General features: G+C 39.6%; 1 protein-coding gene across 4 annotated transcripts in view; it reads left to right on the top strand.

The window, feature by feature from the left end:
- Positions 1-21,457: 21,457 nt before the first annotated feature.
- ctif (CBP80/20-dependent translation initiation factor) overlaps positions 21,458-25,795 on the top strand; it is a 68,290-nt gene continuing 63,952 nt past the window's right edge. For all 4 annotated transcript variants that reach the window (XR_006827787.1, XM_046066425.1, XM_046066426.1 and 1 more), the window contains exon 1: positions 21,458-21,634. The gene's annotated coding sequence lies outside the window, so the exon portion shown is untranslated. The remainder of the gene's footprint in view (positions 21,635-25,795) is intronic.

The raw sequence follows: 25,795 nt of genomic DNA, 5'->3' as shown, positions 1-25,795 counted from the left end.
TCCACTGCACAGTACCAGTTCAACTCGCCTTTGTTTGGTTTTCCATTGTAGAAATGCTGATTGATCAGAGAGAATATTCACTATTCACTGCATCATCATTGCACGCGCCAGACAGAGGCCAGCAACAGAAAGTTTTATATTTTCAGTTTTCGTATGTAATTTCATCACTAAATCCATTTCTGAGAAGTTTTGAGGTGAGAAATCAACTGTGTAGATTTCGAATATTGTTAGTTTTACGAGAAGTGATAACAGAACAAAAATGTGTTGGAATATTTTCGGAGTTGAGGAGCTCCGCAAGTGGCTGCGGGGGATGCCGGTGCCAACCCGCAGGAGGAGTGTGTGAGGCCAGCCAGCCGCCCACTCACAGAGCCCTCTGCTCCCACCGTCACACAGACCACTGCAGCAACAACAACAGAGGAAAACACAGCTGGAAGGTTTTCATACCGCTTATCTGTCTTTACATTCTGAGTAATGTTGAAATGTTTTAACTTAAAAAAGAGAAAGCTGTGTGGATCGCTGGTGTGTGTGTCGCATTGAACATTACGTTGCGGCAGTTGTGTGTGGCGTCGCTATGACGACAAGCTACGTACTATCTCTGGGTACTACCTGCAATGGAAAACGGAGCAGGGCCGAGTAGAGTCGAGTAGATTCGAGTCTATCGATTTGCGCTATGGTAGCATTTTTCGGCAAGGCAGCATAGATTGTCAGAACACCGGCAACAGTTCAACGTTTAGTCTTAAAAGACGATGCAACTCCAACTCTGTTTGGTCCTGGAAATTCACAATCACAACCTGTAAGTATTCTTTATTGGTTGTGAATTACTTTTAAAATAAACACGGCATGTAACTTCACAGACTGTTCAAGTGCGGAGTTGTTTTAAATGTTGGCTAACACAGCTAAAGTTATAACTATAATGCTAATGTTACACCTGATGTGAAAGCGACTGAGCAAACGTTCAAATTGTTTGGCCAATTTTTATGTAAGATTTAGTTGAAATATGGTGATTTTTGTAGTGGTTTATGATAAGATGTGGAACAATGATGTTGTGGACTTGTGAGTAACTTATACCATCTGCTAGGTTACAGTCTCAGTCTGAAGCGGCTTTGATTTGGATCACACTACCTTGTTTCTTACGACCCGCCCTCCTCTGCTTCTGATTGGCTAGTAGTCCTTACCTGGGAACTGCGCATGTGCAACTCCCAACAAAGATTTTGTACAAGTAAGATGCATCACTCTGTAGCTCAAGAGCGGAGCGTACAACACATAGGGTGAAAAAAGGAGCTGCAGCAAGGTGCAGTATGAGAAAAATATTGTGTTTTTAGAAAATTAAACCATGTAACCCTGTTCTGGTACAACCACTAATTAAGATTTTTAACCTGAAAATGACCATAATACCACCTCTTTAAATACATTTTACTGGTAACACTTTTGAACCAATATGAGTTAAGTACAATTTCTTTCTGAGACAAACTGAAAAAACAAGCTATTCATACTAGTCATATGTTGCTGCATACATATAGCACATACCATGCACTTATACACAAGGCTGTTTTCTCTGACAAATATCTGACAATAGGTAGTTTTAAGAAAGAATTACACTATCCCATCTTCTACTTCCACTTAGCCAGTTTATATGAGTTACCGTAAATATTCTAATATAATAATAAGGTCATAAAGTCTGAAAACATTTTTCATAAATATTCATCCAAGTGGAAATAACTATGGTAACCTTTGGCTTTCATACTGTAAGGTAGGCTACCGCTACCTTGATACGGGCTTTGTTTCTTTCTCTTTCTCTCTGTGTGGGCTTGAGACTGGCCTAGATGTGCTGTCTCAGAGTAAGATTTTTAGTACGTCATACGTATGGTACATATGAGTTAAAGGTAAGAGAGCTTTCCTCAGCTGGTCAGAAAGGAACTTAAAGGAAATAAAACAGCACACAACATACTGTAGGTCTGAAAAGTCTAGAAGCAAATGTTCCCTAAAAATATTTTATGGTTGGATATACATTTCAATCACTCTTAAGTCATGTGTATTTTTCTTACTGTATACCAGTTAGTCCATACATTGCACAGGTACACACAGTTCCTCTGGGCCTGCTCAGGTCATAGCTGCTGTATTGTGAGGTGCAAACGAGGTCTAATCAGCTTACTTCCTTGGGCACCAGCCTCTGGCCGACGGCACAAAAGGCCACACTGGGACCACCAAAATCCTTCCTGAGCCTCTCACTACCCCATTAAATACTACAAACACACAAATGCGGGCTCATACACACATACAAACACCTTCACACACACAGACACAGACACACACACACACAGACACACACACACACACACACACACACACACACACACACACACACGCACGCACACACACACACACACACATTTTTAGATGTTACTGGATCTAGATTTTTTGTATTTGGACTTTAGCATACTTTTAACCTCCAACTATTTGGTCATTCGTGAAAATATAGTTTCAGACGTTATATTAAATAACATATAGTTGTGGACATACCCAACCACATGGTGTAAATTGTGGAGGAAAATGCCATGTCTTATCTGTATTGCAAATTTTGAGATACACACGTTGGTTGTTGTGACTTGCCAGGGTAAGACCCTCTGCTAAGCTTCTCTGGAAGAAACATGTTTCAGTTTGAGGTGATGGCAGTCTCCAGGACTCAAAGACACAGCTGGATTCACAGAAGGTACTATATGATGAGAGGGTTTGTTCCTTCAGAGCCCGCTCTTCACCGCGGTAGTTCTCAGACTGTTCAGCTCCATAGCATTACCAGCACATTTAGATGCATGACATGCCTTCTCACCAGCCTCATTTTTGTTGGTGACGAGACCACGAAGTGTTTCATTACTTTTCTTAACTTTAACATTGTGAGAAATGAGCACAATTATTGTTGTTCAAATGATATAGAAAACAGACACAAAGTCTGACAGATATTGCAGGTAAAGCTGCCAAATCTTTCATCAGGACATCGATAAACCACCGGCACACTGATATTTTCATTAAACTGGCATAGTGTTTCTTATTTTTCCGAACAGATCTGGGTCAGTACTGTGGGTAGGCCATTTCTGGCCATCATAAAGTGGGCCTTTCCACTTTGTGTGAGTCAGACACTGATGGCAAAGATGACAAGGATGTGTACATGATGACCCTTTTAGATTAGACAAGACCTAGTATGCATTGTGTGTTTGTGTGTGTATGTATTCTTTCCTTATTTCTTGATTTGTTGTTTGTGTATTTTAAAGTCGAACTGGTATTAAACATTTTTGCTAAGAAAACAGTTGTGTGTGTTTGTTTTTGACTGTGCATTTACTTGAAGATTGTAAAAAAAATTATCTGGTTAATTGACCATTTCTGGGGAATGCAAATAATGTCAGTAACATAATAATAACCTGCTTCGTCGCACTGATGAGTTAAGCATCAGATCTTGTGAGGTTTTTCATCATAAAAACATCAAGATACTGCTATGACCACAAAGTAAGCTACTTGTAAGCAAGTTGTAACTTTGCCGAGTGATCATCTTTATAATCAGATATCTGCAGTCGATGTGATCAAACTGATCACCTATGGGAAATTTCATAGTAGGCTGTGTCAGCCACTTAGGACAGAGACTTTTGACTTGAGTTTAATACAGCCAGCAATAGCAAGCAGAAGTATTTTGTTTGCTTCAAATAACAAACAGGCATCTTTGTTAATGTTAAATAAACCTAACATTATATTAAAAAAAACAGCAATGACTATAAATCATTAATAAATGCTATAAAACTTGGGGCAGCTTTTAAAAAAAATCTACACTTATGACTATAAATGTATCTACAGTGAAAATATCATAACACAAGAACTTAATGTCTTTGTTTTCCATAAAACAACCAAACGTAACATTATGGTAATCAAAAACAGGCATTAATTCTTTGTACCTAACCAATCATATATTCTGTCCAAAAAGTAAGAAGAAGTTAAGAGGCAACACTGAAAATGGAACAAGCAAAAGAATAGGTTGGCAGCATAATGTCAACAGAGGGCCATGATGTTTTGCAGTTAGCACACTACAGAGTTGACTGCATATTAACAAGATACTCCAACTTTCAAATGCCACCCAGGGACTTGAAGCTTAGTTAAGAATATGCACAATGTCATTGCATATCATTGTATGTATATGTATCATGTATATGTATCATTGTACTTTATATTTCCTTACACATAAAGTGAGGACAATTCAAATTTCAGTCCAGCATTAATAGTTTTGTCTGGTGCCTTCCACCACTCAACATTACACAGTTCTACTTAGAGTAATTGATTAAGGATGTGCTGTGGGACATCTGGTTGCCATGACCTGATCATGGTTATCGCCATGGTGACACATAAACTCGCCCCCTTTTGTGTCCTGTAGGGGGACTCTTCACAGCAGCACAACTGATATGTGTGCCCACACGTGTTAGTGTGCATCCTTGTGTATCCAAGTGTGTGTGCAGCAGCCAGCACTCTTACACACTCAACAGTTTCCCATTACTCTTTCCATGTCCTCATCCATCCACCCTGCTGACCACCCCTCCCCTTCCGATGCCTTTCCTGTCCGCCTGAGAAGCAGAGGCACGGCCTGGTGGCACTGACCTCACCCTTAGACCCCCAGGAGACACTGGCCATTACTTTGCATCCGTCTGTCTCACAGTCCAGCCAGTTAGCCCTGCTCGGACTAAAATAGCATCAGCTGGTCACCCTCATATCCTCTGCCTATTAGCAGTCACATATGCCCTTACCACTGTCCCTGTCATTGTTTTATAGGAGAACTGGTTGTAGAGTGTTAATGGTACAGCACAGGCTTTGCAAAAAGTATTCAGTAAAAAACAAACAGGAACAGGATAGACAGAGGTGTGATGGCACTGAATTTTGTCAGGGTAAGCACATTGATTCTCTCGTACAATGTTGCTCATATAAATCTATTTTTCTTCTCGTTTTGTATTCCTTGCCATGGACCAATTTAAGTCAATGCGTTGTTCATAGTGGAAGAGTTTTTACTGAACAAAGACACTGAAGAACATGATGTCTAACCAGTGGGGGGGAAAGTACTCAGATCCTTTGAGTACCAATAAAAATATTCCATTAAATGAAAAAGTTCTGCATTCAGTGTCAAATCTTCTGCAGAAATATGTCCTCTGTCTGTCCACAATTATTTAATAATAAGTCTAAGTAGTTAGATAGAAATCTATAAATTTGTCAGTCAGGATGTGATTAAATTGTAAGATATTTTCTTAGTCTGTCAAGCTCCATAATTGGCAAAAAAAAGTATGTTGTTCTTCAGGTGTTGGGTTCAGCTGGTTGTCTTTAGATGTGTATTCTTTGTGCAAAATGACAGAATCACATCTGGCTCCGTGAGCCTAGCCTCTGGGAAGAGCTGGTTGTTGTATGGAAGCTGCAGGTGGTAAAGGCGATGTGAGCCTGGCAGGGAGGAGGGATGTCCAGAGATTCATTATCAAGTCACCTTACAGGGCAGGAGTGTGTAGTAGGGAAACACCACAGCTTCCCTTTCAGATGCACAAAAAAACAGTCAGTTGTGAGAGTTAATTGTGCAAAAGGTGAGTTAACTGTCTAAGGGCTACGTCCACACTAATAAGTTTAAAATAAAAGCAACCATTGTACATATGAGCACTTTAGCACTGTTTCTGAAATATCCTACGTCTATACTGAGACAGTGATGGAAAAATATTTACCTCATTTACTCAAGTGAAATACAACAAGTAGAAATCCTACATTCAAAATCCTACTTAAGTTAAAGCATGGAAGTAAAATGAGCTAAACGACCTGTCAGACCTGTCAGTGTGATATTATCATTACATTGTGAATGCTGATGCATCAGTGTATGAGAGGCTAATTTTAACAGTTTTATACAGTTAGGTAGTTTAATCCAAGTGGTTCCCCTCAGTCAGTGCACATATGCAGGAAATGACAGTATTTTAAAAACATTTCTTGAGAGTTATACAAAAGTGACTACTAAGATTTATGTGGAAAAGCAGTATTTTAAATCGTTAAATTTTAGGACCGAAAATTTATATGGCTCTAACCTCTCGCTGTTTTATAGTTTCTGTGCTGACCACTGCAGCCAGACAGCAGTTTATTTTAGAGCAAACAAAGCAAAGTAGTTAGAATGAGCAGAGAGGGCACACAAGACAAAGAAAAACTGCCACCTCAACTTCATTAATGGAAATGATTGTAATGAAAGTGTCCTTTCACTTATGCAAGCAGTGCCCTTTGATTTATAGATCATGTCAGGTTTTGATTTTATAAAAATTATTCCTTACCAGTTTTTACTTGCAATGCACTGCTTCATTTACCCACTGTATTTTTAATTGAATAGTAGATGAACTTTCATCAAACATAATTTTTGCTGCAGTTTTTTAGCTTCGGATGGCAGTTCAGATAGAGAAACTTACTGTTTCCCCTTGTATAACTGACTGAATAATTTACTGACTGCCTGCCTCAACAGACTGACGGGCTTTCTCTTTGTAAAATATAACAAACAACTCCTGAGACATATATAACAATTTGAAACTGAACCATTAGTTACTCAATAGGCCTAATAACAAATGCAGGAGAGAAATATTGCTACAGTTAGTGGGGCCCCCTAAATCATTCATTGTGAAGCTCACACCCAAAACCATCCCCAAAATGAATTGAACCAAAACTGTTTATGCATTCACTCCATATACTCTGTGGCACATTACATTCTGCATTGCAAATGGGGGGTGCAGGTAATGAAGCTTATGCAGTGTGAAAAGGCCAATTACTCAAGTGTGTGGTGGCTAGGACTAGAGTGTGCTTGGGCTCCCTCCAGGCTAGAGACAGAACCTAGTAAACACCTCATCAGCTGATGAGACGCACACACACACAGTGCTGAAGATTCTCATAGGATGACTATTGTGAGAGACATGCTCAAAAACACACTCCCCAATGAAGGGTGTACATGCGTAAATGCACATGTACACGTGTGCATGTGAACATAAATGCACAGATGCATTTGAGAGGTATTAAAAACATGTACATGCATAGATCAGCTCTGAAACACTGTGTATCCAAATGACCAAAAAATGATCCACCTATCTGCATATTCACAACAGTAACCTCGCTAGTGGATGAGTTGGGAGGAGAGGTAGGGAGAGGCAGAGAAAGACCAAAGATCCCTTCTTTGTTTTCTTCTAATGCTTCTCATTTGTCATATTGCTTTGCTATGAATGAGGACTTGTTGTGTCTTGTTTTATGTACGCATTTGCGTATGTAAAGCTTTTTTCCCCCACCGGAGACATGTTAAAATCTATAGCTGAGAAAAGTAAAGAATGGCGGAGATGAGATAAAATTGAGGCGACATGAACAAGGGGCAGACAGGAGAGGAGAAAAACAGGAGAGACGTGCAGCAGGAGGCCACTTGTGTCACCACTTGCAGAGGGTCATGGTGGGAGAGGTGAAAATTAAAGCACGCAGGCGGCGTCTTGCACCTCAACCTAGACTGAACCCCCTCCCTTGCCCTCAGTGGTGTTGGTTGCCTGTGTGTGTGTGTGTGTGTGTGTGTGTGTGTGTGTGTGTGTGTGTGTGTGTGTGTACAATGGGTTTGGGGGAGTGACGGGTGAGGGATATCTCAGGGGTGCGGACATGCACAGGTGAGTCACAGGTGTAGCTGCTGTCACACACGCTGCATATTTCAGGAGTATCATCACGGGGCGGAGGGGCACTTGAGCGTGGGGCGCGCCATGTGCCTCCCTTCTCGTCAGACAAATTATTCTGATGTCTCATTGTGTGGAGCTGGGAGTGTGGACTGGAATTAAGCATAGAAGTGATACCTATTGGTAATGCTTTAAGAGAAGAAGGCAGCAGCCATGTTTGCGTCCACGTGAAGATTATGCAAATATGTTGTGATTAGACCCAGCTCAGGAGCTGTGAGAAAGTTGAGAAAAATATTGCAGGTGACGGGTAACACTTGGATTTTAGACAAAACTCATTTTAAATTACATAAAGTATGTTTCAGGATATTCAAAATACTATATGTCATGCATGTAATACATGCTGGTTTGTAGATGGATACACATAAACAAGACTAAGAGTATACAGCTATGCTAAGGATATACTTGTAGAGCAGTGCTTTGAGCTAAATGCTAATATCATCATGCTTACATGCTGACAATTGTAAAGCTAAAATGTTGATATTTAGCAGGTGTACTGTTTAGCGTGTTAGCATCAAACATTTTTAATTAGCACTAAAAACAAAATACAGCTATGGATGATTGGAATATCAATTACATAGTATAAATATTATGATTTTTCAGCATAACTAATTTTCTACCTAATTGGATTTTCAAAGTGGTAAGCTAAAAATGTAAAATATTGAAATACCTGTATACAATCTTGGAAAACCAAAATAAATTTGACATTTTTAGAAAAGTAAAACAGCTGTCCACATCCAAAAACAAATGTGACTGAACAAACATGTACTGGGTTAGTATGCAGTCCTGTATGGAGTGTAGATAGTAATTATGTTTTAAATTTGTATAAAGAGGCCCGTAATAACAGAACACAAAATATGCATTGTTTGTTAAAAGGCAAAGTACACAAATTGCATTTTACAAAATATATGTAATTTATTTTTAATGAGTAAGCAAGTTTTTATTTGTCATGAGCACATTAAGGCTACAAAATTAAGTCGTAAAATTTCAGTCATGAATCCAACTCGATAAGGCCTCAGATTCCCAAAAACGAGTCAACAAATTGCCTAATCAGACTATTACCCTGCTAGAAGCTAATGTGTTCATGGAAATGTACCCATTGTTCACAGCAAACAGGTGAAATGGAGGCTGATTAAGTAATGTAAATCACATGAGAAACTAAAAATATCACACGTTCCTGTAATGAAATTATCATTGAGAACTCTGCCTTCTAGCCATGTGTATGTATGTGTTTGTCTCTATATTTGTGTGTGTGTTTCATTCACATCCTATCTTGACCTATGTGACTCAGCATGGGTTTTTGTGGTCATATAATCGGGATGCCCTGGGACATAAACCATAATCATCTCCCTTTCCATCTCTGAACATTAAAGGCCACTCATTTTTTCTACCATGTAATAATAGGGAACTTCCAATTCATGTCTTACAACGGCTTGTAACTTTGTACAAATCACATGCCCATCAAAAAGCTGGCGCTTCCTTGCTGGTGTTTATTTCACTTGCTCTGGAGGCTACAATAACTCAAAAAAAAACATATGAATTTGGTTTGTTAAGCCAGTGAGTTGGCGTGCATATCAAACGGAAATGAAATTGAAATTAAGAGGGAGATCAAGAGGAAGAACGGGATGGAAGAGAGGGAAAGATAAAAACAGACACGACAAAGGTCAGAGTTGTAGACGGAAAGGAGTGAGAGGACACAAATCTCTGAGAAACACTCCAAATAAAGAAGCAAGAGGGGAGGGAGGGAATAATCTCTCTCCCTCTCTCAGAGGGGAGGAGGGTGGGGAGAGCTTGGACCTCACTGCGCATACACTCACGCACACACACACATACGCGTTTCCATGCAAACAACTTGGCCATGCCAGGCGGTTAGGTGGGAGGATGTAAGGGAGAGGGCTACACCCTTGTGCAAAGCTTTGTTGTGTGACACACAGACAGCCCACCCTAGCATTCCCACCCCTATATTTGGCCTTGAATACAATTGCAGGTTTGAGAGTGACACAGGCAGGCAGACTCAGCTGAGGACAAGGGCAAAATTTCATGAGTAGAAGGGGAAGCCGCTACAGTGCAGTGGCTGTTTTGCAATGATTTTAAAGATAAGAAAGATATTGTGCTGCACATATGGTGAAAATAATTTTTTAGGTAATTTCTGAAAAAATTATTAGCAAAAAAATCCTGGATTTTAAATCTGGCTCCTGGTCCTCCTGTGTGGAGTTTAGTGAACTGGTCGTTCTTATCAATAGGTGTGAGTGGGAGAGTGTTTTTCTGTCCGTGTTCATCCCGTGATGAGTTGTTTTTTTCTGTCGATTCTGTTAACCTGCTATCCACCAAGTGCATGGCAATGGAAACTGTGACACTATAAATAAGTCGGTGGAGAAAAAGAATTCAGAGTAAAAAGAGTGTGAAGAACATGTAAATGTATTTATTTTTCTGAAATTTGTCAGCACATGGTGTTTATGGTCAACTTTTCACACCATTAATATTTGTGGTCCCAATACAAATTAGCTTGGTTTATAATCGTTGTTCATTTCTGTAGAGGTGATGGAGTTTAAATTTTTCATCTTGAATTTTACTGTCTGAATTTGATAACTCCAATGAGAGCCACTTGATTGTTGGACTTGAGTGTTTTGAATATTAGACAGTTTAGTTTTCTGAAACCTTTAAATTTTATCAAGTTTTTTAAATTTGTTTAGATTCTGAATATGAAACTTAATTACATGTTATTTGTTTTTGCAGCAAAGACAGACACAGACAAACTTCATTTTCTAACTGGATTTGAAAAATAAAAAAAGCTAAAAATCTAAAGTAATAAATTGTTGTTATTTGAAACATCTCAACGCTACTTAACCCCTCTATACAAAATTTGAACAGAAAAAGCAACTCATACATACCAAGGACTTGTGTCAGTGTAGCGGCCATGCTTGTCCATACGTTGTTTTTTGTTTATTTTTCTACCCTTGTGTTACATGTTTTATCCATGTGTGTACATATGAGTGAACAGTAAGTGCATGCTTGTGCTATGTGACTGTGTGTGTAATTATGTGTGTGTAGTTCTGTGCCTATGTATATCTGTGTGTGTGTGTGTGTGTGTGTGTGTGTGTGTGTGTGTGTGTGTGTGTGTTAGGGTAATTATACAGTAGTTGACCGGTGGTGAGACAGTAAATCAACCTTAGAATGACTTGGATTGGTCCGCTTTGCCGGCAACACTCCTTACCCTAACCGGTCATCAGGGAGGGATACACTCTTAGAATAAATACTGTGTGTGTGTGTGTGTGTGTGTGTGTGTGTGTGTGTGTTTGGGTGCGGGCATGCATGCGTGTCCGTATACATCTATGCATCCACTGAACTTACTGTCTGTTTTTGTGCACATTTACACACATGTTTTGTCAGGAGTGGTGTGCCTGTGTGTGTGCGCGTCACGCCGTCCACATCTATGTGCATATGCAGTATGGGCGTGTCTGTGCACGAGTGTATTTGTATGCGCATAAATGTTGGTTGTGTGTCAGCAGAGTTCCTCACCCAAACAGGTCATGAAAAAGGGACTCTTGACTGCTGCCTTTCCACCACAGTGGCCACTCTGCCTGCAGCCACACGGTTAACTGCGAATTAAAAACACTCTCCACAAACCCAGAGTGAAAGAAATATTTCAGTGCGTCACTCACAATCTAAAAGCATTTCTGAAATTTTATGAGATGGTCCTGCCTTCAGAAGTGTAGCCAGTTACAGTATATTTATATATTTTGTTGTTATTATCTTAAAGGGGCTGTTTACCCAAGTATCATCTGCACAATGTACCCGTATGAGTGTTATATTATTAGGCATTGTATTATTGGTTCATTATTACTGACACTATGGTATTTTACTGTTGTATTTCATACAGAGAAGTAATTTGAACTATTTTATATAAAGTTTGGTAGTTCATTCTTTAACAATGTACCATATTTAATGTCTAAGTTGAAATGGAGTTAATCTTTGTCCACGGAGAAAATACAAAGTAACTAGTATCTAAAGCCTTGGAATGTAAGTAGTGGATAAAACCATGTTTCTCTCTGAAATGTAGTGAGGTAGAAGTCTAATGTGCTGGTAACTCAAATAAAGTACAAGTACCTAAAAATTGCACTACAGTACCTGAGTAAATGTACTTAGTTACATTCCAACTCTGTCTATGTCTGAGATTTCTCCTGCCACCCCAACAACATGAAGGTGAATGGAATTTTGTTTGTGTTCCTCATCTGATCACACCATTGAATTTTTATTTTATTTAACAGCGAGTCTCTCCAATAAGAAAGTCTTACTTTACTCTGGATAATCTACAGACTTCAGTTTCCATAGGGACTGTGTCTTTAAAATTAAGTAGTTAAATTGAATGCTGTAAACATTAAGAAGTATATATGTGGCCTTATTTAAACCCGCTGACTGTGTTTGTATGTTTGTGTATGTGTGTGTATTCGTGATGATAATGAAACTGTCACTTCTGCCAACAAACAGAACGTGACTGACTACAAAACTCAGAAATCTGAAGCACAGGCATGTTCCAGCATGAGTCACAATCTCTCTCTCTCACATACACACACACACACAGACTGTCCAAATTATTGGAACCAGCGATTATTGGCAATAAACACCAATCAGCTTGCTCGCACATCGTGTCAGTGTGTGTTTACCTCTTCCTTTACAATCCATAAATGTGAAACTTGGGCGCATATTGTCTCCCTCCACATTGTGTGTCTTTTGTACCATTTGTTCATGATGAAAAGAAACCCACACCCCTGCTGCACAGTGCACACACGACACACAAAGCACCATGTGTTACGTACTGTATGGGGGTGGTTCACTGAAGCCACCGCTACACACACACACACCCACACACACCCACCCACACACACACACACACACACACACACACACACACACACACACACACGCGCGTATATATCAGCACACACAACAACTTAATGTAATGTGATCATTACTTCTTTAGCCACAGATACAGTGCAGCCCCCAACCCGCCTCACCATGATGGGCATTGGCCAACCGCAAACACACACACGTACATGCACATGCTTCTTGCACACTCCTCCTCATTGTTATTTTATATTAGACTTTTTTATTTCAAAATGCCCTTTTTCAAATGTTGTGTTATTGATGGGGTTTTTAAACATTTTTCCAATATAACAAATTTATTTATGTAATTTCTCTTTTTATTTCATAATGGTACATTTCATGACACTGGTGTAGCCCACCTTTCAGCGAATCACATGTCTGCAACCTCTTAAACAAGAAAGCTCAACAACTGTTCCCAGATTGAGCCAGTTTAGCTATTAGCTAAAGCAACAACAGTGTTAAAGTAATTCTGAGTCAGCTATCTAGCTGCTGCTGTAAATAACCACAACACACAGACACAAAGTTAACAATGTCCTTATATTTTTTTTTAGCTTAACAAGCTTGCACATGCTACCTACCTAGCTGGCTACCTAGCCTGGTTGGGCTGTGAGCTTGGTTTATTACTCAGCATCAAGGTGAAGGGACAGTGTTCACAGCAGCAGCTAACATTTGCTTGTTGCTTCTTTCACACTTAAATACAGACTCAGACACACAACTCTGTGAAGATCAAAAAGACCTACAGTCTTTCACTGTAGTCGCTCTAGCCAACAGGAGCTAGCTCACACTGCTAACACTGGCTCTTTTATGCTGATTAATTATCTAAGCTCACAAACTGGCCTGGGGCTTATTTACAGCAGAAGTCTCTTGTTTGTTGATCCAGGATAACATTATCAGTTGTTGCTCTAGTTAACAGAAGCTAACAAGCTAAATTTGGTAACAGTTGTTGAGTTCGCTAGCTTAGGAGAGGCAGCTACTGTTATGAAAAGTGACATTATGAAATTAAACTTAATTTCAAAGCAATTTCAAAAGCAATATTTCTGTTGTGTTTCAGTGATACGATATTAAATGAATAAAAAAGACATTGTTAAATAAGTAATCATATGAATAAATTGTGTAAAATATATAAATGAACCAACAAGTTGTGAAATTATTGAAGAAATTATCAAAACAGAATTATGAAATGTTATTATGACATTATAACAATTAAATAACATTTTGTAATAATGTTTTGATAATTACTTTGTCTAATTATTTCACAACTTATTGGTTCATTTATATATTTTACACAGTTTTTCACAATTTATTTATTGTAGAAAATAGAAAAAGAGACATTAACAATAAACATTGTTCAACTCAATTTAAAACAGCTTGACACATGTTTGAATTGAATATCCTTTAAAGAGATACTCTTGCATGTCTGTGCTTGTATTGTCAAACAGTGATGCAGAGATGGATTAAAAATAACTCAGACTTCAGTAACTAAAGATATATGCAAGTGAATACCATAGCAACTCTCAGCTTTAAAAGCTCACATGAGTGAGTTCAATGTGAAAGGGAACCATCTGATGACAATGTCTAATGCTCCATAACTTTTCTTTGCTTTCGTTAAAGAATTCAGCCCATAATAAAATATCAAGTGTTATATACATACCTGCTTCTCCAAAGACAGTGAATGAGATGCATTGTGGCATTGTCAAAAGATAGCGTGATATTTAAGGATCCACTGATACAAAATAAATTAAATATATATATGTTTCAATGAATATGTGTACTTGTACAATTTATTAGAATGTAATCTGATTTCCGATTCAGTTCACTCTTCTGTTCAATTCATTTCATTAATTAATTTGGCTATTATGACCACAATGATGAGAGCTGATCAAATAAAGACAAATAGTAACAAGTTAAGGGTTATTGTACTTTTTGGCCATTTATGTTTTTATAAAAAATTTTAAGATTAATTCAGCTATCCATTAATAGTTACAATACAAATCGACATCCGTGAGAAACGAATGCATTAAACTGATTGCAGCCGTCACATATGCACACGCTCACACACACATACACACACACACACACACACACACACAAAAACACACACACATCGAGAAGAAAGTCAGGAGTTTTAATTGAATAAAGGTCCAGAGGAGCCCACAGTCTCTCAGCCTTGTGTGGGATGTAGTTTGGCTGGGCATGAAGCAGTATAACCAGACATACTCCTTTGTTATTCCCCCTCTCAGACAAGACACACGCAGGCACACACACACACATTCACACAGATGTTATGTTGGTTAATTTTAACACCCTACTCTGACCTGAAGGCACCTCTTGCTATCACCGTGTGCACTGTATAGTTCAGATAAGGTCAGTCAGTGGGCTGAGATTTCTGTTTTAACACCCCTAGTTGGAGTCCTCCTGCTCAACACACACATACACACACACACACACTCGCACGTACACACACACTTATACACACACGTGTCCTCACCATAGACTATTTAAAAAGTTCCTCGCATGCACACACACACACACATACTCATGATGAAAGGAGTAATGTGAAACCATGTAGCCACTTCATGCAAAGAAATATGCACAGGAAAGCAAATTACTGTTAAGACAGTTTTAGACAGCATACCAGGCCTCATTCATATTAGTAAACAAGGAAAAGACAACACCGTCAACTAGAGCGAAGACGGTGTGAGAAAATTAAAATAGCTTATGAAGACTTGAAATCAGAAAGACAATCTTTAGTTATCAGTTATCTATTTATGCGTCATAAATATATTGGGAAATCCAAAAAAAATCAGTTTAAGCAAAATAAGGTCAAATACACATTTAACTTGGAGTATTGTAACATTGGGCTATAAATGTAAAAATAAATATATAACTGTCCTTTTGTCTCCAAATGGCTGAAATTATTCCAGCACTTACTCATGTCCAGACAGCATAATGCCACTACACTGCCCATAAATGAGAACGGCTAGACTAGATTAAACTGCCAGCGCATTGACACGGGGGAGATGGTATCATAAAAAAAATCCCAGAAGACTGACGTAAACTGACAGGAAACATGTCATCAACATCTGTCAGAAATGCTCAGACGAAAAAGCTTGTTTAATAGATTTAAACAAACACATTACATCGTATTGAGGAGTGTCTGTTTCATGAGAATACAAATCTGGAAGATCTTTGTGGTTAAGTACTTACTTTAAGTCTTCTTGACACTGAACATGTAGCATGTGAAACTGAAAAATGTGTTTTGCTTATTCTTACTTCATCTGGATGTTTGACCTTGGCTGTGCCGAAAGAAGTCTGTGCAGCGTTTGACACTAGAAGGCTGTTTCCAAATGAATCTGTTTCTCTCAGCTCAACTAAAATTTTATTTTAACATGCCTACCAACAATGTATGATTTTGTGACATCACGACTGGTGTGATAGCCAATCGTGGTCCAGTATGCATCTTGCACAAATGTGATGTGGAAACCTGTGCACATACACTGAGAATGGAGACGTCTTATACGCAGCAGTTAAACCTCTGTAATGAAAATATTTATTGATATTCGAAGAGTCTTGATTTTTCAACGAGACAAAAGGAGTCAATGTAATTTTAAGAATCTTTAACCGGTTAACTGAACAATTTTTGGAAAAAGCATATCAGACACAAATTATTATTCCAAGTGTATTTTTACATTCTTATGATTATATGCCTTGAACCATGTCTGGAGCGTAATTATATACTCACTAATGATAAGAGAGATTATTTTTCAATACGTTTATTTTTAAATATCATATATATACTGTATGTATTTTTCACAAATGTTTTTAATTGCACTTTGCTGTGATCTTCTCCAAGATATAAACTAAATTATACCTTCCTCTCCACTGTACAATATTTGGCAGCTGTGGCTTTAACCAGGGGACTGTGATAGTTTTGCTGTCAAAAGCTTAACAGATATTTGGTATGTTCTCAGGTAGGATATCAAGAATCAAAAAGGTTTTACCCCAAATCAACAATTAGTGACACTACGTTTCCCCTAGCAAGCAACAATCCCTCCAACATATGTCAGATAAATTATTACATTTTGACATAAGACATGGAGTACAAACATCGTATTTTTGTGAGAGAATATTTCAATTACTTTCGTGTTCATATCCAGCTATCAAACTACTGTTGAAGGTCACTGAAGAGTGTCTCACCTTCCATCCCTCCCTCCTGTCTTTCCACCATCCACCCATCCCAGTACCCTCCTGCACCTGATATCATTATCACCCCCCAAAAACCCAACTCCTCCACCCTCCATCTCTACCTGTCACCCTCCCTCATACCCCTGCTGCTCATCACGTCCCTCTCACTCTCCCTCTGGTATCTGACACATCTCTCACAGTTCCTACTCCCATCTCCACTCTTTACCCTGCCTTGCTCTCCCTCATACCACCCCCCACCCTCGCCACCCTTTCTCTCTGCATATCTGTCCCCTCATTCTTTCAGTTTTGCCTCCTCTACCTATCGCTGTCCCTGCGGCTCTCTCTGAACCCCTCCTTTTCTCCGTCCCTCTCTACTTTCTGACACACTACGTGTGGCTGGTGAACTTCCTTCTGTGTTCCATCTGCCCCTTTCCCACCTCTCCCACTCCCTTCCAGCAGACCCACCTACTCAACGGGTGCTCACCATACATGCATACAGGCGCACACTCAGCCCGGAGCTGTCAACTCACCCCTCAGACGATCCGCGTTCTACCGCAGTTCAACAGCAGGGGGAGTGTCAGGTCGCGGAGGACAGGCCGGTGGGGTGGTGGTGGGGTGGGGGGGTGACAGCAGAGCGGGCCCTCAGCTCCTGGAGAGGGAAGCTGAAGGACAAAGAGCAAACAAGTTGAGTGTGACCTATTTTTCTTGTTAATTAGGAAATAATTATCTTGAATGATTTATAATTTAACTAAATAAACTTTTGTGCACAAGGGTGAAAATGGCATCCATTACATTTATGTAGAGCTGCAAATATTAGTCAGTTAATTGAGAAAAATAATGCAAATATTTTGAGTATCAATTAATCATTTAACTTATTATTCAAACAGAATTGCTGGATCATAAACATGCTGCTTTTCTTGATTAACATGACGGTAAACTGAATATCATTTTTTTCTGGACATTTGGCCAGACAAAAGAAGACCATCTGTAAATGTGCATGTCACTCTTTTCCTGAAACTGATTAATGATTAATCAAGAAAATAACTGGCAGATTAATCAATAATGAAAACAATACATGACTGTAGCCCTACATTTACGGTTGTAATCTATTCTAAAAGGTAACACTTTGGGGTTCCCTAACAACAATTCAGTATAAATGATGCTAAACCAAAGTCCGCTAACCAAACAAACCAAGTCTCAACTATTTTTTATTTTTCTGTTTTGTTTCATATGCCCTGCTGTTACAAAATAAGCGGCTGTTGTCACTGTGATACTGGGATCTTAAAGTGGTTAACACAGATAGACTCGTGAGGCTTTGTGCTTTCAAATGATGATTGTTGAGACTGAGTGAGGATTAATCCCATTTAAGGTAACAACATTCCCTCACCAGTATTAAGGCTTGTGGAGAAATATTTTAATTGGCAGATATCTGTGTAATCGTTTTATTATACTTACAACAAAATTATATACATACATGTCTTACGGTCTCAACAAAAAAATGTATATATTATCCACAAAAATTAGAGACGTTGTGTTACAGTAGAGTGCATTGGATCAAGTATTTCATATTCTTTCATTTCATTTTCTTTCCACCCCCTATGTAGCTTACAGTACATCTATGACTTATAACACATTATGATAGCACTGCTCAGTGTAAAACAGTCCTATGATCTGTCTACTGCCCCCACCTGCTGGTTAGAAAGCTATCATGTTTTTGTTACTCAACAAATTGAACCCTGGCCAATCTCAGTGTGTTTATTGTCTGAGCATTAATGTGTGTGTGTGTGTGTGTGTGTGTGTGTGTGTGTGTGTGTGTGTGTGTGTGTGTGTGTGAGAGAGAGAGAGAGAGAGAGAGAGAGAGAGAGAGAGAGAGAGAGAGAGAGAGAGAGCCTGTGTGTGTTTACACAAAGAGATGTTCAGTCACTTCCACCCACTTAGATTATCTCTATTTAGTTCACAGTGATCTTTCTCCCACACCTATCTCCTGCACCCATTCCCTCTAACAATAAAAGAGCACAACCGCAGCGGACCACTGCATCAGGGCCGCTGGCCTAATGAACTTCACATACTGACTAGCAAAAATAATCCGCCACCCTGCCATAAAACCTGCACATACAGTAATAACTTGCATTTGCTGGCCAGTGTTTATCACACCAATGCTCTCACAAGCCACAGGAGGGGTGAGTCTGTGACCTTAAGAGCTATGGGGCCTGTACTGTCTAATTCCATGTTTATGGTTTGCCTTTTATAACACACAGACGGAGTTGCCCAGGCCACAAGCACACGGAAATATCATCATGCGCCCTCTCTACTGCTAATTGGTGCCTTGGTACCATCCCTCTGGTGGGGATTCAGCTTTGTGCAGGGCGACCTGAGGAGCGAGGCCAATTTCAACCTTTGCTTATTTTTTCTCTCTCTTGCTCCACAGAATGTACCGTGCCACTGTCAAGCCAATGGATATTAACAGCAAGGTTCACTTTAACAAAAAGAAAACTGACAAAGTAAACTTGTCACATGATTTACATTTATATATAAATTAATATATATTCATAAAGCATTGGCAAACAATGCCTACAAAGATATGTGACTGAGATCATTACACTTGAACTTCCTTGCTCACATCCCATACATTTCTGACTAAACATATTAAAACAATAACATTTCCATAAAAGAATTGCACCCTGCCTCCTCCGTGGGAGAGGTCTTTATTATGCTAAGAACCAGGAAAAACATTTGGTAAAAAATAATGTTAATGGATTTGTTTTCGTGAACATCGTTTTAAAGTGTTGCGTGCACTGCAAGTAAGTGTTGTAATTTTTAGATCCCTGAAACTATATAGCAGTTCAACATTATGGTTTCCTTGGCAACAGCGCGTATTACTTTGAATCTTATCAACTTTTACACCTTGGCTTCACACCAGACTCAAATCTGCAGTTCAGTAGACTCATTGATTAAGACATTATAAGACAGAAAGGGAATGATTTTACTGCTGTACGACATTTTTGCTTAGCTCAGAAAGAGTGAGTGCAGATTTAGCGATGGAACATCAACGGTTTTACATTTTCCTGACACATATCAAAAGAAGAAAGCTAGATGCCAAGAAATGGAGCATCTGCAAAGAGAAAACGCACAGCAGTATGGGAGGGAAATGGAGGGAAGAGTGGCTTGCGGTGCTGTGGATGATGTGAAGAGGACAACAAAGTAATTATGGGACGACTAAGGATAGACATAGAACTGGGGCAAGAGTGGGGAGGAAAGAAAGACTGAAGAGAAAAAGAAGAAGAAGAAGGAGTGGGGGGGTGAAGTAACCTGCGGAGTCTCCATCACACCATGGTTTTATTAGCCTCTGACTGTGGTGGCAAACATATTCTGCAGCCATCTGGAGCGGGGGGGGGGGGGGGGGGGGGGTTTCCACTTAGCTGTCTGTCCACCAATTCACTTTCACACATATCTGCCATATCTGTCTTTTGTGTTTCATTCTGTCTTCATTCATTCTGTTTTCTGTGTGTCTAACTGACTGTTAGAAGCCCTGATTCATGTTTATGTGCAGGTCTATCTGTCAGTCAAGCTGTCTGGGCTCATTCTTCCAGCTGTCTACCATATTCACTAAAGACCCTGATAAACCCTTGTGGTATCCATATTCATAATATGTACACATCCACACATCTACAGAATCACAAACACATCTTCACGGTCTATTCCTCCAACTGAACTATTCTTATCATCCACAAGGGGTCACGATTACGCTGAACAGATTCTTCATCAAGTTTTAACTGTGATCTGCAGTCATTTGTATTCTGATTAATCAGACTCTGCAAGGTTTCATTTGTAATCACAGCTGGTTATAGTTTTGGTTTAGATGTGTGATTTTGTTAGGGCAGAATTTCAAGTTGAAAACAATGAATGGAATAAAAAATATTTTACAGTGTTTATGGTACACTGCAGAAGTACAGTGCCAAAATCACATTCACTCTGTAGTCACAACTCAGATTTGGCATATAGCGGTACATACTTTTCTGCCAGTTAGTGATATGAATGCTACCGGTTCCTTCAGTCACCTTGCATATTAGAGAGTAGAGTAGATTTGTCCAGCTATTAAAGCCTCAAATATTTGGCATTATATGCACATTTCATATTTTAGTTTGCTAAAATATCTGTTTTGCAGACACAAATCAAAAAATGATTCTGTCTGTGGTGATACTCTTGTAATTTATTTCTATTAAAAGTGGTTAGATGTTTGGGTTAACAGTTTAGAAGTGTGTAAGCATTGCACACTTACAGTCAATCTGTGATTTTTTTTTACAATTTCACAATTTACAGTAGATAAATGAATAAATAAAATCACTGGGATTTTATCTCTCTTTGTGTAAACACACACACATACACACACACACACACACACACACACACACACACACACACATACACACACACACACACTTATTTATTTAATTACAAACGTGGACAAAGCATGTTGAGTTCATTTAATTTTCAGTGCATCACCTGGTGCTGTATCAAAGCATGTAGGGAGGCAACAACAGTGAGGACACGTAAAACCAGCTATTAATCAACAATCTTCTCCAGCAATACTTTAATAATGAACCACGTTTCCCACAATGCTTCATTCCTGAGTGCACGTGTCAACGCTGCCAGCAAACCGGACTGAACGTCACATTCCTGCATTCCCTTTTTTCTCAGTCTGGGACGTCGGAGTTACCCACTAGATAGCTAATCCTCTTTACCACTTCTCTTTTTGAGAAACACACCCATGACACCGCGGATTTGATCTCAGGAGGTGATCCCGGGTCCCCCAAGGAGTCAGAATCTCAATTCGGGTAAAGGATTTATAGCATTTTAAGCCGGTGAAGGTGTCTCCCGGTTGGAGTGCTGTGGTAACGTTATAACCGTGGTAACCAGATAACAGTTTTAAGATGCGCTGAATTTGCTGTGAGTGACCCGGTTATACTTCGACCTCAACCAGCAGACCTGTTGATATAGCGGAGTTTACTGAGGGTGTGTTGAATTTGTAACGTGTGGCCTGTTGTTTACTGTTGTACTTAAGAGCTAGCTAGCGTTAGCCGGCTGGTTAGCCGCAAAGCTTGCGTCACCATTGTTACCGGTGATAAACGGGCAGACTCACCAGGGTGTGGAGGCGCCTCCAGATGTGTCTTTGTTACTTTGACAAGGGGCATTGTGGTGCAGCCATTTGGTTAACGTTGCCATACACATCCTGTCAAGCTACACCGCTTGGCTAACGGCGCTAGCATCCCAGGCAGCATGGGCGTGGTTATAGGAGTGCAAAATAGAAATAAACTATAACGTTAATTACTAAGGTGATGACGGTCAGTTGGCGTGGTCAACTCTGCAGTCTGTTTGGTTTCAGTAACGTCGCGTTAAACATGCGGAAATAACAGGAATAACTGTTAGCCGTTCAAAATGTTAGTTGTCAGTCTCTGCCCTGGACAGGAGCTGAGCTTGCAGCAGTCCAGCAACCTGTCAGCTGTTGGCCTGAACAACAAAGAGTTGATCACAGCTGCTGATCGTCTGTGGCAGAACGGAGGGGGAGATTACTGATATACCTTAAACTCAAATATGTAGCATAGGATCTGTCATCTCTTATGAATGGTGAAGCAGATGCAAGCATTTGTTTAAGTAATTGGTTCGCATGATGTTTAATTAGATGGGTACCAGAAAGGACCAACCTAAACCAAGTTCAATGTGTGCTGGAATAAACCTGCCACTTAAAAATCAAGACAATTATATATCCGTACTCATCTGTTGTAAGTTTACAAACTTTTAAAACTAAGCTGTCTGTCCTGTAGGAGTCCAGACTGATGTTTTTGAGGTTATACTTAAGTCGAGTTTGCTCATAACATTCCTGAGATTCCTGCTGGTCAGAGACAGATTGGATCAGAGTGACTTTAGTGAGGTAAAGGAATGGTTTGCATGCCACCACAGGTCACGTAACAGATACCCTCCTGACTTGAATGAGACAGGATTTGTCACGTTTTGATACAGAAAAGCATCACAGAATTAGCATGATTTATCTTAGGCAGGCAGCTGTTTCAGCAGCGAATGGATTCAAGAAGTGATAATCAAATATATCCAAGTGTGCCGAGAGGAAGATGTGTTCCTTTGATACAAGTATATCGTCACAGTGTATGATCCTTTCCCAAGTTGCCCACCTACCGCAAGTAGAGACACATGCTAATTTATCAGTCTGCCTAGTTGCAAGTCAGGTTCAGCCAGTGTCTCATCCTGAACCCTGTATTCATTGTGTTATTATTTAACTTGGCTAAGTGCCCGTCAAGACTGATGAAGTCATTTGTTTACCTTTTTACCTTTTTGTGAACATGGCACAGCCAAACGTGTAGATTAATTAAAAATCTATTATTTATTAATTAAATGTCAGTAGATAGAATGCAATCATATCTCTATTTTGATCTTACATAGGCCTAGAAATACTTGAGAATGACGTGTGTGACTGAATCTATGCCAGTGCTTGAATGTTGACCTACGTTTGCAGGGCATTATTGGGAATGTATAGAAGAAGTGTATGTAAGGATATAAGTATGTAAGAAACCACTATACATGTATCCACCTGGTGACACTGCTAAATAGCCATCAATTTAGTAATCTAGAAATCTAGTATGTTTACACTGGTGAGATTTTAACATCAACTAACTGTTAGTAATTAACACAGAATAAAGCTGGCAAAATCTGGCATGCTATTTATAAACAGTCAGTTATTGACCCTGCTAATATCGCATACATGTTGCATGTTGTGACAGTGGCATGAGAATGTACTTTCAGGGAATATTTGCCGTACACATTAAGATGTTCTGGGTCTCATTCAGATTCACAATTCTTAGATCCTCAGTTGAAATATGGCCTTTTATCCTGACATTGTAATAACATGTATTAATTGATAGATTGCTCTCGTGGCTGCACGATATATAGTACTTATCCACATAGAAATGAATCATCGTTGGTGTGTGCTTGGTGACTGAACTGATTAATCAACTCACGACAGAGGTGGCACGTAAAATTAAAGCAGCATTTTGCTAAGGGCCCTCTCCCATTGAACGAATCTAATCTGTGATCCTAGGATATGAAATGGCTGGTGGTTGATCAGTAGGTCATGATCACCCTTATCCTCTAACCTTTCATTTTTGTTACCTGACTATATCGCAGCAGCAGTCCAATTTACTCTTGAAAGTTAATTATCGAGCAATGAAATACAAAAACTATGATGGCCTTGTCACTGTCATTGAAAAGTGAGGATTGCTGAGGTTTAAACTTGGTCTGAAATACATCTTCATTTTGACAATCTAAGCAGAGTCAGTGCAGTGTCATCACCCAACTGATCTGCAGACAAAGCACATAGGAGTGCTGCATTGATGTGATGGGTGATTGAGACTGTGAACTCTGCCCTCACAGGTCAAACGGTGACAGGGATTAAAAAAAAATGGTAACAAATAATGATGCCAGGGTTCATTTGAGTAGAAGCTTGTTACTCTTACCTCTATGCCTCAGAAATGGGGTAGTGTGATGCACACCCAGTTAATACGCATACAGCGTTTGGAAGAATGTGGAGGAGGAGCGAACACTGCTGCATGTTTCGGAGAGAGTGGGAGTAGCCTGCAGAAAACTGGATCACCCTGACTCAGCCTGCGTAGCAGAAATCTAGCCTCGTTTCAGTGGGAACTGCTGCTCATTACAGGGCCTGAGGTGTATGGATGAGGGTGTGGGAAAAGAAAAAATGAGGAGAGAGAGAGAAAAATCACACTGGTCATGACTGAAGAAAACATACAGTAGCTTTGTAAAAGGAGAGATCAGGTGATGGTTTAACTTTTAACTTACTGCGGAGATGCAGAGTAGTTCTCTAGCAAAGCTAGCCTCTGTGTTTTTGGGAAGCAAGCAATTGCAGGACTATTGTCACAATTGTGGTCTTTCTATGGCCGACCTTTTGTTCTCACAGTTACCTGTCTCTGTCGTCATCCCGTGTTTTCATCCCCCGACCAATAATGGCCACAGCTCTGTTGCACACTAACCTTTGTTGTCATCTCTTTTGACTTTTGTTCTCCTCTGAGCCCTCAGAACTTCTACTCTCACTCCATATACGTTGTGGAGCCTGTGAGCTAAATTAAACATCCTCACTTGTTTGCGAGGTGTGTGTGTGTAGATCCATAAAAAATAGCATTGTTGGACTATTTTCCCAACAGTTCCACTGTACTGCACTAGCCCAATCCACTCCCATAAGGTCACTAAAGGGGCATAGGGGGACAATGTGGCTATTGTTGAGTACACACACATGCACATACCCTTGGACCCCCCTCTGCTGGTCTGTTCCTCTAGATTGAGGCCATTCGGCTCACTCTGTATGAGTAAACACATTAACTACAGTGAATGGTAGGCGGGAACTACAACAGACTCCTTTTTGAAGTTGTTTTGTAATTTTAGTTTCACAAAAACACATTCCTCAATTTTAGTGTACTGATCAACATTGTACCTGCCATTTTGTAGTTTACGGCTACTGTCGCTCTCCCAGCAGAGGGGGGTTTTCTGTGTTTTGCATGTATCAGTGACATCTACATGTCAGAAGAAGATGTTGAAGAGAGGCTTTTGATATCCTGCCACATCAATTTCTACAGAACAGTGACACCCTGTATGTCCTTAGACTTTATACAGGAATAGGATCAATAAGGAATTATATTATTTGATTGATACTGGCTATATAAAGCCTGATATTTTTCCACAGCATTGTGAGTGAATGAAGCAAGAAGGGGTGCAAGCTATGTGAGTAGAGCCACACACAAGTTTGCCTATTACAGCAACATTTTGTAGGTGCGCCACCTGTCGGAAGTGTTTCTGAAGTATTGACAAGAATTGAAAGTATTTAGGCCATTTTACCCAACTCTTGATGAAATCTCACACTGGCGCACAAGAAGTTTTATTTGTCACATGCACATACAGTATGTGTAGTGAAATGCAGA

This window comes from Micropterus dolomieu, linkage group LG13 (genome assembly GCF_021292245.1).
Source record: "Micropterus dolomieu isolate WLL.071019.BEF.003 ecotype Adirondacks linkage group LG13, ASM2129224v1, whole genome shotgun sequence".
NCBI lineage: Eukaryota > Metazoa > Chordata > Actinopteri > Centrarchiformes > Centrarchidae > Micropterus > Micropterus dolomieu.
The sequence above is the reverse complement of the archived record's forward strand: the minus strand, read 5'-3'. Positions and strand labels throughout refer to the sequence as shown.